Source organism: Salvelinus namaycush, chromosome 2 (assembly GCF_016432855.1).
Source record: "Salvelinus namaycush isolate Seneca chromosome 2, SaNama_1.0, whole genome shotgun sequence".
NCBI classification, from domain to species: Eukaryota; Metazoa; Chordata; class Actinopteri; order Salmoniformes; family Salmonidae; genus Salvelinus; species Salvelinus namaycush.
This window is the reverse complement of record NC_052308.1, coordinates 34858924-34871872: the sequence shown is the minus strand read 5'-3', so window position 1 is coordinate 34871872 and position 12949 is coordinate 34858924. Positions and strand designations below refer to the sequence as shown.

Below are 12949 nucleotides of genomic sequence, written 5' to 3'. Positions count from 1 at the left end.
ACACACCTGTCTATATAAGGTTCCACAGTTGACAGTGCATGTCAGAGCAAAAACTAAGCCATGAGGTTGAATGAATTGTCCATAGAGCTCTGAGACAGGATTGTGTCGAGGCACAGATCTGGGGAAGGGTACAAAACAAATTCTGCAGCATTGAAGGACCCCAAGAACACAGTGGCCTCCATCATCCTTAAATGGAAGAAGTTTGGAACCACCATGAATCTTGCTAGAGCTGGCCGCCTGGCCAAACTGAGCAATCAGGGGAGAAGGGCCTTGATCAGGGAGGTGACCAAGAACCCGATGGTCACTCTGACAGAGCTCTAGAGTTCCTCTGTGGAGCTGGGAGAACCTTTCAGAAGGACAACCATCTCTGCAGCACTCCACCAATCAGGCCTTTATGGTAGTGTGGCCAGACGGAAGCCACTCCTCAGCAAAAGGCACGACAGCCCGCTCTGAGTTTTCCAAAAGGCACCTAAAGACTCTCATACCATGAGAAACAAGATTCTGTGGTCTGATGAAACCAAGATTCAACTCTTTGCGGCCTGAATGCCAAGCATCACATCTGGAGGAAACCTGGCACCATCCCTACAGTGAAGCATGGTGGTGGCAGCATCATGCTGTGGGGATGTTTTCAACGGCAGGGACTGGGAGACTTGTCAGAACCGAGGCAAAGATGAATGGAGCAAAGTATAGAGATCCTTGATGAAAACCTGTTCCAGAGAGCTCAGGACCTCAGACTGGGGCGAAGTTCACCTTCCAACAGGACAACAACCCTAAGCACACAGCCAAGACAATGCAGGAGTGGCTTCAGTACAAGTCTTTGAATGTCCTTGAGTGTCCCGGACTTGAACCTGATCGAACATCTCTGGAGAGACCTGAAAATAGCTGTGCAGCAACACTCCCCATCCAACCTGACAGAGCTTGAATGCAGAGAAGAATGGGAGAAACTCCCCAAATACAGGTGTTTTATTTTTGCATATGTAACCTTTATTTAACTAGGCAAGTCAGTTAAGAACAAATTCTTATTTACAATGACGGCCTACACTGGCCAAACCCGGACGACGCTGGGCCAATTGTGCGCCGACCTATGGGACTCCCAATCACAGCCTGTTGCGATACAGCCTGGAATCAAACCAGGGTGTCTGTAGTAACGCCTCAAGCACTGAGATGCAGTGCCTTAGACCGCTGCGCCACTCGGGAGCCCAGGTGTGCCAAGCTTGTAGCGTCATACCCAAGAAGACTTGAGGCTGTAATCGCTGCAAAAGGTGCTTCAACAAAGTACTGAGTAAAGGGTCTGAATACTTATGTGATACTAAGGTGATTTCAGTTTTATATTTGTAATACATTTGCAAAAATGTTTAAAAAAACTTTTTCCTTTGTCATTATGGGGTATTGTGTGTAGATTGAGGAATAACAACAATGTAATCCATTTTAGAATAAGCCTGTAACGTAACTAAATGTGGAAAAAGTCAAGGGGTCTGAATACTTTCCGAATTGTTTGTGTGTGTGTGTGTGTGTGTGTGTGTGTGTGTGTGTGTGTGTGTGTGTGTGTGTGTGTGTGTGTGTGTGTGTGTGTGTGTGTGTGTGTGTGTGTGTGTGTGTGTGTACATAGTAGGCTACTAAATAAACTTTACAATGATACTGACTTCAAAATACAATCGCAAGAAAAACATAGTTTGGAAAGCAAACACCTACTGCTGAAAAGAGGAGACTAATCTTTTCTTGATTTAGTAGCCTACTGTAGCCTATAATATACAGTGGCTATAGAAAGTCTACACCCCCGTTGATTACTTCACATTTTATTGTTACAAATTGGGATTAAAATGTATTTGTCATTTTTGTCAACAATCTACACAAAATTCTCTGTGAAAGAGGAATATTTTTTATTTTTTTTAAATTATTTTTTTGGTAGCAACTCCGGTGTAGATTTGGCTTTGTGTTGTAGGTTATTATCCTGCTGAAAGGTGATTTCCCCTCCCAGTGTCTGGTGTAAAGCAGACTGAAGCAGGTTTTCGTCTAGGATTTTGTCTGTGCTTAGCTCCCTCCTGTTTTCTTTTTTTATCCTAAAACCTCCCGTCTTTGTTGATGTCAAGCATACCCATACAGTACCATGATGCAGCCACCACTATGCTTGAAAATAAGGAGGCAGTTACTTAGTGATGCGTTGTGTTGGATTTGCCCCAAACATAAGGCTTTGTATTTAGGCCAAAAAGTATATTCCTTTGCAGTCTTACTTTAGTGCCTTGTTGCATACATATGCATGTTTTGGAATATTTCCTGTATATTTCTATTCTTTTCACTCTGTCATTTAGGTCATTGTAGAGTCACTACAATGTTGTTGATCCATCCTCCGTTTTCTCCTCTCACAGCCATTGAACTCTGTAGCTGTTTTAAATTCACCAATGGCCTCATGTTGACATCCATAAGCAGTTTCCTTCCTGTCCTGCAGCTCAGTTCAGGGCGACTGCATCTTTGATGTGTCTGTGTGGTTTAATACATCATCCACATCATAATTATTAATTTGACCATGCTTAAAGATATATTCAATGTCTGATTTGTTGTTGTTACCCATCTACTAATCACTGCTTTTCTTTGAGGCTTTCAAAAAGCTCCCTGGTCTTTGTAGTTGAATCTGTGTGAAATTCAATACTTGACTAAGGGACCTTACAGAGGTTGTATGTATGGAGGACAGAGGAAGGCGTAGTCATTTAAAAATGTCAACCTCGATTATTTCACACAGTGAGTCCATATAACTTTGTGATATGTTAAGCAAATGTTTACTCCTGAAATGATTTAGGCTTGCCATAACAAAGGGGTTGAATACTTTAACTCAAAACATTTCAGCTTTTAATTTAGAAAGTAGATGGCGATAGCATTGGTTTTAGTGACAGGCTAGTTTTAGTCACAGGCTGCTGCAGGGCTGGCTGCATCTCCAGATATTGGCTACATAGGGTCAACTACCTCAGCGCAAGTACCTCCTCCCCAGAAATACCTTGGTTAAATGGTAAAGCAAAGCAAGCAGTAAGTAAACTTAACAAACTGAATGCATTTTGTTAATCCAATTCCTGTGATGCTGATCAATTTATGAATATCCAAATTTGATCAGATATCATAGAAATGTAAAATGGGTATCTTTCGGTTTCAATAATAACCAACATAATCAGCAAAATAATGACAAAAGCCTAGATGTTATTTTCTTGTTTGTAACATGTCATGGGGGTAGGTATTGGGGGCCACTTCCCTACAGGCATAAAAGTACACAAAACACTGCCAATTATTTTCTCAAAAGACAGAACTAGCCTGGTCCCAGAACGGTTTGAGCTTTTGCCTAATCCATTACTGTCATAGAGGGAATTCGATGAATGCCCCGATTCACTCGAGGTTAGCGTTCGTTGCATTCGATTTGGAACCGGGTGCCCCGTTCTGTCAACAACACAAAAGTGACGTAGGTTAAGCACATGATTTGTTGTTACCCATCTACTAATCACTGCTTTTCTTTGAGGCTTTCAAAAAGCTCCCTGTTCTTTGTAGTTGAATCTGTGTGAAATTCAGTACTTGACTGAGGGACCTTACAGAGGCACATACGTAGGATTCTATGTTTTCACATGCAAAAGTGATTGATTTTGATAAAAACGCTTCATCTGCCTTCACAATGAAAACTGGTTTGAAAATTCAAACATATTTTAAGGGCGAGATGTATGTTTCTAAACGATGCATCATGATGCCTTGTTGAAAACATGACCAAGCTGCACAGATTACTGTTCGATTTGAGAAAGGCACTCCTCCCTCACCGATTTTGCCCGTTCACTTCACGGGCAATTGCCAGGTGTACATAATCAAACTCCCTCATTGGCAAACAATTTTAGTTTGGCATGAGAATTCCACAAGGAATTGGCAAGGCAGAAACAAACTGGTACCCAGGCTAACACAGAACGTGTTTGATTGAAGTTTAACAGAAAGTAAAACGATTTATGAATTTATGAACTGCAACAAGTGTTTCAACTCAGACGTTATGAGCATTTTAACAGAATAGTATCTTCAATAGACCATATTTCACACTTCCAGAAAATCTGCATATCTGATCTTCTTTGATTTTGCAGCATATTAAACCAAAACGTTGGTGTCTCTGATACAGGCAATTAATAACCAACTTTCTCACAATGTTGCAAGAAAATATCGCTGCTGTGATGTACTGTAGTCCGACAAGCACTACACCAGCTAGTGGGACTTAAGTTTTGTTGATGCCACAAGTCAACACTTATAGGCCAAATTATGGAGTAGAATGTTTTTTTAATTCATTGACTGCTTACATCTTTCAGATATGAATAATATCAAAGATAATACTGTAGCACTCATTAACAGAGTAAGAATGAAGAAATGCAAAAAAAAACAAAAAAAAACATTACTTATCCAACAGCTACACCTTGTGGTAGAAAAATAAACAACATTTACATGCAATTATTATGACACTCAGGAAATGGTTCAACTAATGACACATTTTAATCCAAGCTTTCATACAAAAATCAAACAAACTGTCACATTGACTTTTACATGGCTTTGGCTTAAGTAGCACTAATACATACATACACAATATCACTTTTTACGACTGATTCCCTATCCTGGTCCTAAATGTATCTTTGCATGTACCAATTCAACCTAAACCTATCTGTATGAACTAAAAGGAAACACAGTTTTAAAACAAATCCATTGTCTTAAAAGGCACTGTGGAACCTCCTGATATGAATCCCAATTTAAACTTTAAAACAAGACTAAACTGGTGTTACGGTCCTGTAGTTACAAGGAAAGTATCATTTAGGTTCTTTGAGATGAGATTCACCCTAAAATGTCCAGCAGCGGAAAGGTATGTGATGTAGCCAAAGACCACAATCATTCTCAGAGTGTGTGTGTCGTGCTCTTACTCTACTGTATAACCATGACTAAAGGGGTTCCGGGTTACTTTCCTTCAAATCTGTAGTCCTTCATGTGGTCCTCGTCTACTAGGCTCCTTGGTGGTGTTCATTAGGCTCCTGGTCGTGTCCATTGGCCACCGTACGTTGCTCTGTATGAAGGAGCTGGCTGGGCAGTGGACACAGGCATGTGTCTTACCCTTAACTGCTTTTAGCAACGCTGGTGCACTGACACACTAGCATTGCTGGGAATTGGGTTGCTAAAAAACCGAACAGGCAGGGGGGAGCAAGATTTTTTTATTTTTTATTATTACAAAAAAACACAAGGGGTAACATTGAAGTATTAGAACATGAAGGACAAACAATACAGCATCAAGACACTATCAAACATGTATCAGTCTTTCCGCAACAGAGAAAGAAGTTAAATAAAATTCCATTTCAACTAACTGCCGGTGGGTCTTTTTAACTGGGGGAACTTGAGACAAATTATCTAAAGGTATTATTTAACAGACTTTCCACATACTTCGATATTTTGTCTCAAATTCCCCTCGCTATAAGGACCAACCGTCAAGACCACCGGCAGAATAAGTTGAAATATAATTTTATTAACTTCTGGCCTGCGGACTATTCAGTTTTTGCAAACCAATTCCCAGCAATGCTTGTGTGCCAATACACCAGTGTTGCTAAAAGCAGCTATCTTGGCCTTGCTCTCTCACTGCTGATTCATCTTAGCTGCTTCTGCCTTGATGAGTGAGATCAGCTCCTGGTTAATCAGAAACACAAAACGAAGACCTGCAATCTGGAGAGACAAATGACTTGTTGTGACATTCATGTATTAGTAGAGGTGGTTGTTATAGATCAGGTATTGTGAAGTAAAAAGCATGACAGGCAGACAGAATTCAATCTCAACTATGTAGTCTGTTGTTCATTAAAAAAATTAAGCCCCTTAAAAATGTTTCTTCCATGTCACTCTTCTTGCACCAGCTACCGTATAATACATCCTGCCATTTAAGTCTTACAGAAATTTCCACAAACCTCCACTACAGAGTTGTTGTTGAGTTTCCACTTGTTGCCCGACAGGACTGGTCTGCCGTCTATGTAGATGGGCCTGCGGCCCTCGTTGGCTATGAAGAAGTCCCGTTGTTCTTCAGTTTAATGATCCCTGTACATTAGACATAGACAGTTATAAACAGTTACAAACACACAATGAAAAACGAGATCAAGTCCTGATATGGGGCCATAATATTACTATATGATAGACGTTTATCAGAAAACAGTCATTTCAACAGGGTCTAATTTCACTATGGTTAAGTGAGGACAGGGCAAGCACTGCCCTCTAGAGCCCAGATACAGGTTCTTCAGCATCAGACCCAGGTAATGCAGATATGGGTTGCATCCAAAATGGCATCCTATTCCCTATTTAGTGCACTACCATTGGCTGTGACTGAAATGAGGTCCATATGTTAAATGAGGTCCATGTCATGGTGCTGATAAGGGTGCTGAAACCTTGTTTCCTGGAGATCTTCCAGGCAGGTCCTTCCAGAGACAGATCCACATCTATTTGCTTGTCCTTGGTGGCTCTGCCCAGGGTGATCTAGAGGAAGTCAGATTAGCTTCATAAAATATATATAAAACATTTTCATATTTTCACATTTCATAAGCATACATTTCCATATAATGAACTTGCTCCACAGTCATCTTACTATGGTCCTAATATAATTTGGTACTGTACTGTAAATTCAGTTAATTCAATCTGAAATTAGCTGCTCACCTCTCGTGACCTCATAAGGTAGCGAACCATCCGGCCTCTCAGAGCTGCCAGCGTCTGGTTGTCAAAGTCTGGAGAGTTCATACCTGAGAACACAACAACATAAACCCCCTGCAAGACTGGCTTCTTACACACACACACTCTCACACACTCTCACACCTGTGATGCTGTCCACCAGGACCTGCCAGCGTGGTAGCTCCTGCTCCAGCTGTCTTATCTCCTTCTTCTGATGGCGGTCAGATATCATCAGCTCTGAAAGTGGGGACAGAATGAGGAAGGGCAGCAGGAGAGAGAATGAGGAAGAGGAGAAGAGATGACAGACTTCTAAGCCAACCAACATGCATTAAGGAACATGCATTCAGGTGCTTTGAATTTGATCAATGAAGCACCTTCTTAGATAGACTCCTTTTATGTGTCAGTAGTGTGCAAGTTATGTTTGAGTAACTCACCATGCTCCAGTACCTCATCTCTGCTCTCCCTGGGTAACGAAACAGAGAAACTGATTAGAATGACGAGGAGAGGAGGAGCTCTAAATTTTAACTCAGGGAAACTGGAAATTAATTGTGGTCAGAATGTTGACCGGTTCTCTTACTTTAGCTTAGCATCATCCACCAGCTGCTCAGCATCAGAGAAGTTGAGGACTTGGTCACCTTTAGGGAAAGGTTGGACTGCAAAAGAGAATCAAACCATACAATAAGGCATCATATATAGGGGGACTGATGGGCACTGTCAACTCACTTAGTTTTAGTTTGCAACAGTGGAACAAATCAAATTTGTCACATGTGCCGAATACAACAGGTCTAGACCTTAGTGAAATGCTTACATACGAGCCCTTAACCAACAACGCTTTTTTTTTTAAAGTTAGTGAGGGGAAAAAGTATTTGATCCCCTGCTGATTTTGTATGTTTGCCCACTGACAAAGAAATGATCAGTCTATAATTTTAATGGTAGGTTTATTTGAACAGTGAGAGACAGAATAACAAAAAAAATCCAGAAAAATGCATGTCAAAAATGTTATAAATTGATTTGTATTTTAATGAGGGAAATAAGTATTTGACCCCTCTGCAAAACATGACTTAGTACTTGGTGGCAAAACCCTTGTTGGCAATCACAGAGGTCGGACGTTTCTTGTAGTTGGCCACCAGGTTTGCACACATCTCAGGAGGGATTTTGTCCCACTCCTCTTTGCAGATTTTCTCCAAGTCATTATGGTTTCGAGGCTGACGTTTGGCAACTCGAACCTTCAGCTCCCTCCACAGATTCTCTATGGGATTAAGGGCTGGAGACTGGCTAGGCCACTCCAGGACCATAATGTGCTTCTTCTTGAGCCACTCCTTTGTTGCCTTGGCCATGTGTTTTGGGTCATTGTCATGCTGGAATACCCATCCACGACCCATTTTCAATGCCCTGGCTGAGGGAAGAAGGTTCTCACCCAAGATTTGACGGTACATGGCCCCGTCCATCGTCCTTTGATGCGGTGAAGTTGTCCTGTCCCCTTAGCAGAAAAACACCCCCAAAGCATAATGTTTCCACCTCCATGTTTGACGGTGTGGATGGTGTTCTTGAGGTCATAGGCAGCATTCCTCCTCCTCCAAACACGGCGAGTTGAGTTGATGCCAAAGAGCTCCATTTTGGTCTCATCTGACCACAACACTTTCACCCAGTTGTCCTCTGAATCATTCAGATGTTCATTGGCAAACTTCAGACGGGCATGTATATGTGCTTTCTTGAGCAGGGGGACCTTGCGGGTGCTGCAGGATTTCAGTCCTTCACGGCGTAGTGTGTTACCAATTGTTTTCTTGGTGACTATGGTCCCAGCTGCCTTGAAATCATTGACAAGATCCTCCCGTGTAGTTCTGGGCTGATTCCTCACCGTTCTCATGATCATTGCAACTCCACGAGGTGAGATCTTGCATGGAGCCCCAGGCCGAGGGAGATTGACAGTTCTTTTGTGTTTCTTCCATTTGTGAATAATCGCACCAACTGTTGTCACCTTCTCACCAAGCTGCTTGGCGATGGTCTTGTAGCCCATTCCAGCCTTGTGTAGGTCTACAATCTTGTCCCTGACATCCTTGGAGAGCTCTTTGGTCTTGGCCATGGTGGAAAGTTTGGAATCTGATTGATTGATTGCTTCTGTGGACAGGTGTCTTTTATACAGGTAACAAGCTGAGATTAGGAGCACTCCCTTCAAGTGTGCTCCTAATCTCAGCTCGTTACCTGTATAAAAGACACCTGGGAGCCTGAAATCTTTCTGATTGAAAGGGGGTCAAATACTCATTTCCCTCATTAAAATGAAAATCAATTTTTAACATTTTTGACATGCGTTTTCTGGATTTTTTTGTTGTTATTCTGTCTCTCACTGTTCAAATAAACCTATCATTAAAATTATAGACTGATCATTTCTTTGTCAGTGGGCAAACGTACATAATCAGCAGGGGATCAAATACTTCCCCCCCCTCACTGTAAGTAAAAAATAGAAAATAAACAAATAATTAAACAGCAGCAGTAACAGAACAAGCAAAGCTATATACAGGTGGTTCTGGTACAGAGTCAATGTGCTGGGGCACCGGTTAGTTGAGGTAATTGAGGTTATATGTACACGTAGATAGAGTTAAAGTGACTATGCATAGACTATAAACAGAGAGTAGCAGCAGTGTAAAAGAGGGGTCTGGGTAGCCCTTGATTAGCTGTTCAGGAGTCTTATGGCTTGGGGGTAGAAGCTGTTAAGAAGCCTTTTGGACCAAGACTTGGTGCTCCGGTACCGCGTGCCATGCGGTAGCAGAAAGAACAGTCTATGACTCGGGTGGCTGGAGTCTTTTTAGGGCCTTCCTCTGACACTGCCTGATATGGAGTCCCTGGATGGCAGGAAGCTTGGCCCCAGTGATGTACTGGGCCTTTCGCACTACCCTCTGTAGTGCCTTGCGGTTGGTGGCCGAGCAGTTACCATACCCGGCAGGTGATGCAACCAGTCAGGATGCTCTCGATTGTGCAGCTGTAGGACCTTTTGAGGATCTGAGGACCCATGCCAAATCTTTTCAGTCTCCTGAGGGAGAATAGGTTTTGTCGAGCCCTCTTCACGACTGTCTTAGTGTGTTTATACCATGATAGTTTGTTGGTGATGTGGACACCAAGGAACTTGAAGCTCTCAACCTGTTCTACTACAGCCCCGTCGATGAGAATGGGGGCGTGCTCGGTCCTCCTTTTCCTGTAGTCCACAATCTCATTTGTCTTGATCACGTTGAGGGAGAGGTTGTTGTCCTGGCACCACACGACCAGGTCTCTGACCTCCTCCCTATAGGCTGCCTCATCGTTATCGGTGATCAGGCCTACCACTGTTGTGTCGTCTGCAAACTTGATGGTGTTGGAGTCATGCCTGGCCATGCAGTCATGAGTGAACAGGGAGTACAGGAGGGGACTGAGCACGCACCCCTGAGGGGCCCCCGTGTTGAGGATCAGCGTGGCAGATGTGTTGTTCCCTACCCTTATCACCGGTGGTCGGCTCATCAGGTAGTCCAGGATCCAGTCGCAGAGGAAGGTGTTAAGTCCCAGGGTCCTTAGCTTAGTGATGAGCTTTGAGGGCACTATGGTGTTGGATGCTGAGCTGTAGTCAATGAATAGCATTCTCAAATAGGTGTTCCTTTTGTCCCGGTGGGAAAAGGCAGTGTTGAGTGCAATAGAGATTGCATCATATGTGGATCTGTTGGGGCGGTACGCAAATTGGAGTGGGTCTTGGGGTTCTGGGATAATGGTGTTGATGTGAGCCATGACCAACCTTTCAAAGCACTTCATGGCTACAGACGTGAGTGCTACGGGTCGGTAGTCGTTTAGGCAGGTTACCTTAATGTTATTGGGCACAGGGACTATGGTGTTCTGCTTGAAACATGTTGGTTTTACAGACTCAGTCAGGGACAGGTTGAAAATGTCAGTGAAGACACTTGCCAGTTGGTCAGCGCATGCTCGGAGCACACGTCCTGGTAATCCGTCTGGCCCTGCTGCCTTGTGAATGTTGATCTGTTTAAAGGTCTTACTCACATTGGCTAAGGAAAGCATGATCACACAATCGCCTGGAACGGCTGGTGCGCTCATGCATGTTTCAGTGTTACTTGTCTCGAAGCGAACATAGAAGTAATTTAGCTCGTCTGATAGGTTTGTGTCACTGGGCAGCGAGTGGCTGTGCTTCCCTTTGTAGTCTGTAATAGTTTGCAAGCCCTGCCACATCCGACGAGCGTCGGAGCCGGTGTAGTACGAGTCGATCTTAGTCATGTATTGACGCTTTGCCTGTTTGATGGTTCGTCGGAGGGCATAGCGGGAGTTCTTACTGGCTTCCAAGTTAGAGTCCCGCTCCTTGAAAGTGGCAGCTCTACCCTTTAGCTCAGTGCGGATGTTGCCTGTAATCCATGGATTCTGGTTGGGGTATGTACGGTCACTGTGGGGACAACGTCATCGATGCACTTATTGATGAAGCCAATGACTGATGTGGTGTACGCCTCAATGCCATCAGAAGAATCCCGGAACATATTCCAGTCTGTGCAGTCCTGTAGCTTAGCATCTGCTTCACCTGACCACTTTCTTTTTTTTTTTTTTTTTTTTTTTTTTGGGGGGGTGGATCAGCTTAATATTGCGGAAAGAATGTTGCTTCCAATGTAATTGTCTGCATCATTTCCAATCCCCCATATTTTTTTGGGTAAATATATATATCCATTCACGTATGCATACATATACACATATATACATACACATACCTACATAGACATATACTTTTTTAAAGAGTATACCTTTATTATTATTCCCCGCAAACCCTACCACCGATCCCCCAATTGGAGTAAACTGATAAACATTTCTGTTTTTACCTTCAATTTATACATCTTATACACATTTTACAGACACAGTCTACTTTATAATAGTTCTCTCTTGTTTGTTCTTAGTCCTTCCTCTATTTCTGTTGTCCATCCAGTTTGATTTCCACTTGTAACTGTGCTATTTCACAATAGCTCCGCACCTATACACATTTCACAGATCCCGTATGCCCTACATTGTTTATCTTGTTATTAGTCCCACCCTTCAGCTCCACTCAACCTTTCCCATCTATCTTCCAACATCATCCATTTCGGATTTTTATTTGCCATATATTTTTCAACTGTGCTGTGATGCTTCACAAAAGATTTGAATCTTCCTATTCTCATAGCTTCCACGGATTGTAAATTAAAAATAAACATTTTTGCTAAAATAATTATTATATTATTGATTGATTGACTATGGCTTTTCAAATCCCCCAGTATTGCTATCTGTAGCGTTAGTTCTACGCAAATGTTGCAATTCTTCAACCATTCCTGGACCTGTGACCAAAAACGAGCTACATGCGGACAATACCAAAATAAATGGTCTAATGACTCTGCCTCCTCACAGCAGAATCTACAGAGCTGGGAAGATTGTATCCCCCATATATATAACATTCTATTAGTTGCAAGAATTTTGTACAATAATTTAAATTGAAAAATTCGAAGTTTTGAATCCGGCGTTGTTTTGCGTATCAATTCATACACCATGTGCCATGGAATGGGTACATCGAAAATCTCTTCCCAACTATTTTGCAATTTATATGGCACAGCTGTAAGTTTTTTGGTCCTTAAATGAAATTGGTATATGTTTTTATTTATCACACTTTTCTTTAACCATTTATGTTCTTTAATATAAGGCCGACATACAAGTTCCTTACTTTTATCCCCTTCCACCTGCCTCTTCCATTTTTGTGGTAATGCTGCAATTAATTGGTTGTAATTTTGGGTAGAGCAGACATTTCCATATGTCTGCGTTAGCTGCATGTGTGACATTACTCCACCAGTCCTATTTATGATATCATTCACAAAAATTATACCTTTTTTAAACATTTCTTCGATAAATACAGTTTTTTTATCAATTACTATATTTGAATTTAACCACAAGATTTGTTGTACTATTTGTTCCGTCCTTTCAGGTGGATTAAACTGAAATTGCAACCAACTTTCTAAGGCTTGCTTAAAAAATAAAGATATTTTGGAGATTATTTCCTTTTCAAGCAACCGAAAGTGAGCAGGTGTAATCTGAATAAAGGGAAAAAGGCCCTTCTTGAACATAGGATGAGACATTCGTACCAATCTACTAGAGAACCAGTTTGGATTTAAGTATAACTTTTGTATGACTGATGCCTTTAGTGAGAGGTCTAATGCTTTAATATTTAATAATTTCTGCCCTCCGAATTCATATTCGTTATATAAATAGGCCCTTTTAATTTTATCTG

General features: G+C 42.0%; 1 pseudogene; it reads right to left on the bottom strand.

Annotated features, from left to right (window-relative positions):
- Positions 1-4267: 4267 nt before the first annotated feature.
- Positions 4268-7347, bottom strand: LOC120021330 (annotated as a pseudogene).
- Positions 7348-12949: the final 5602 nt, after the last annotated feature.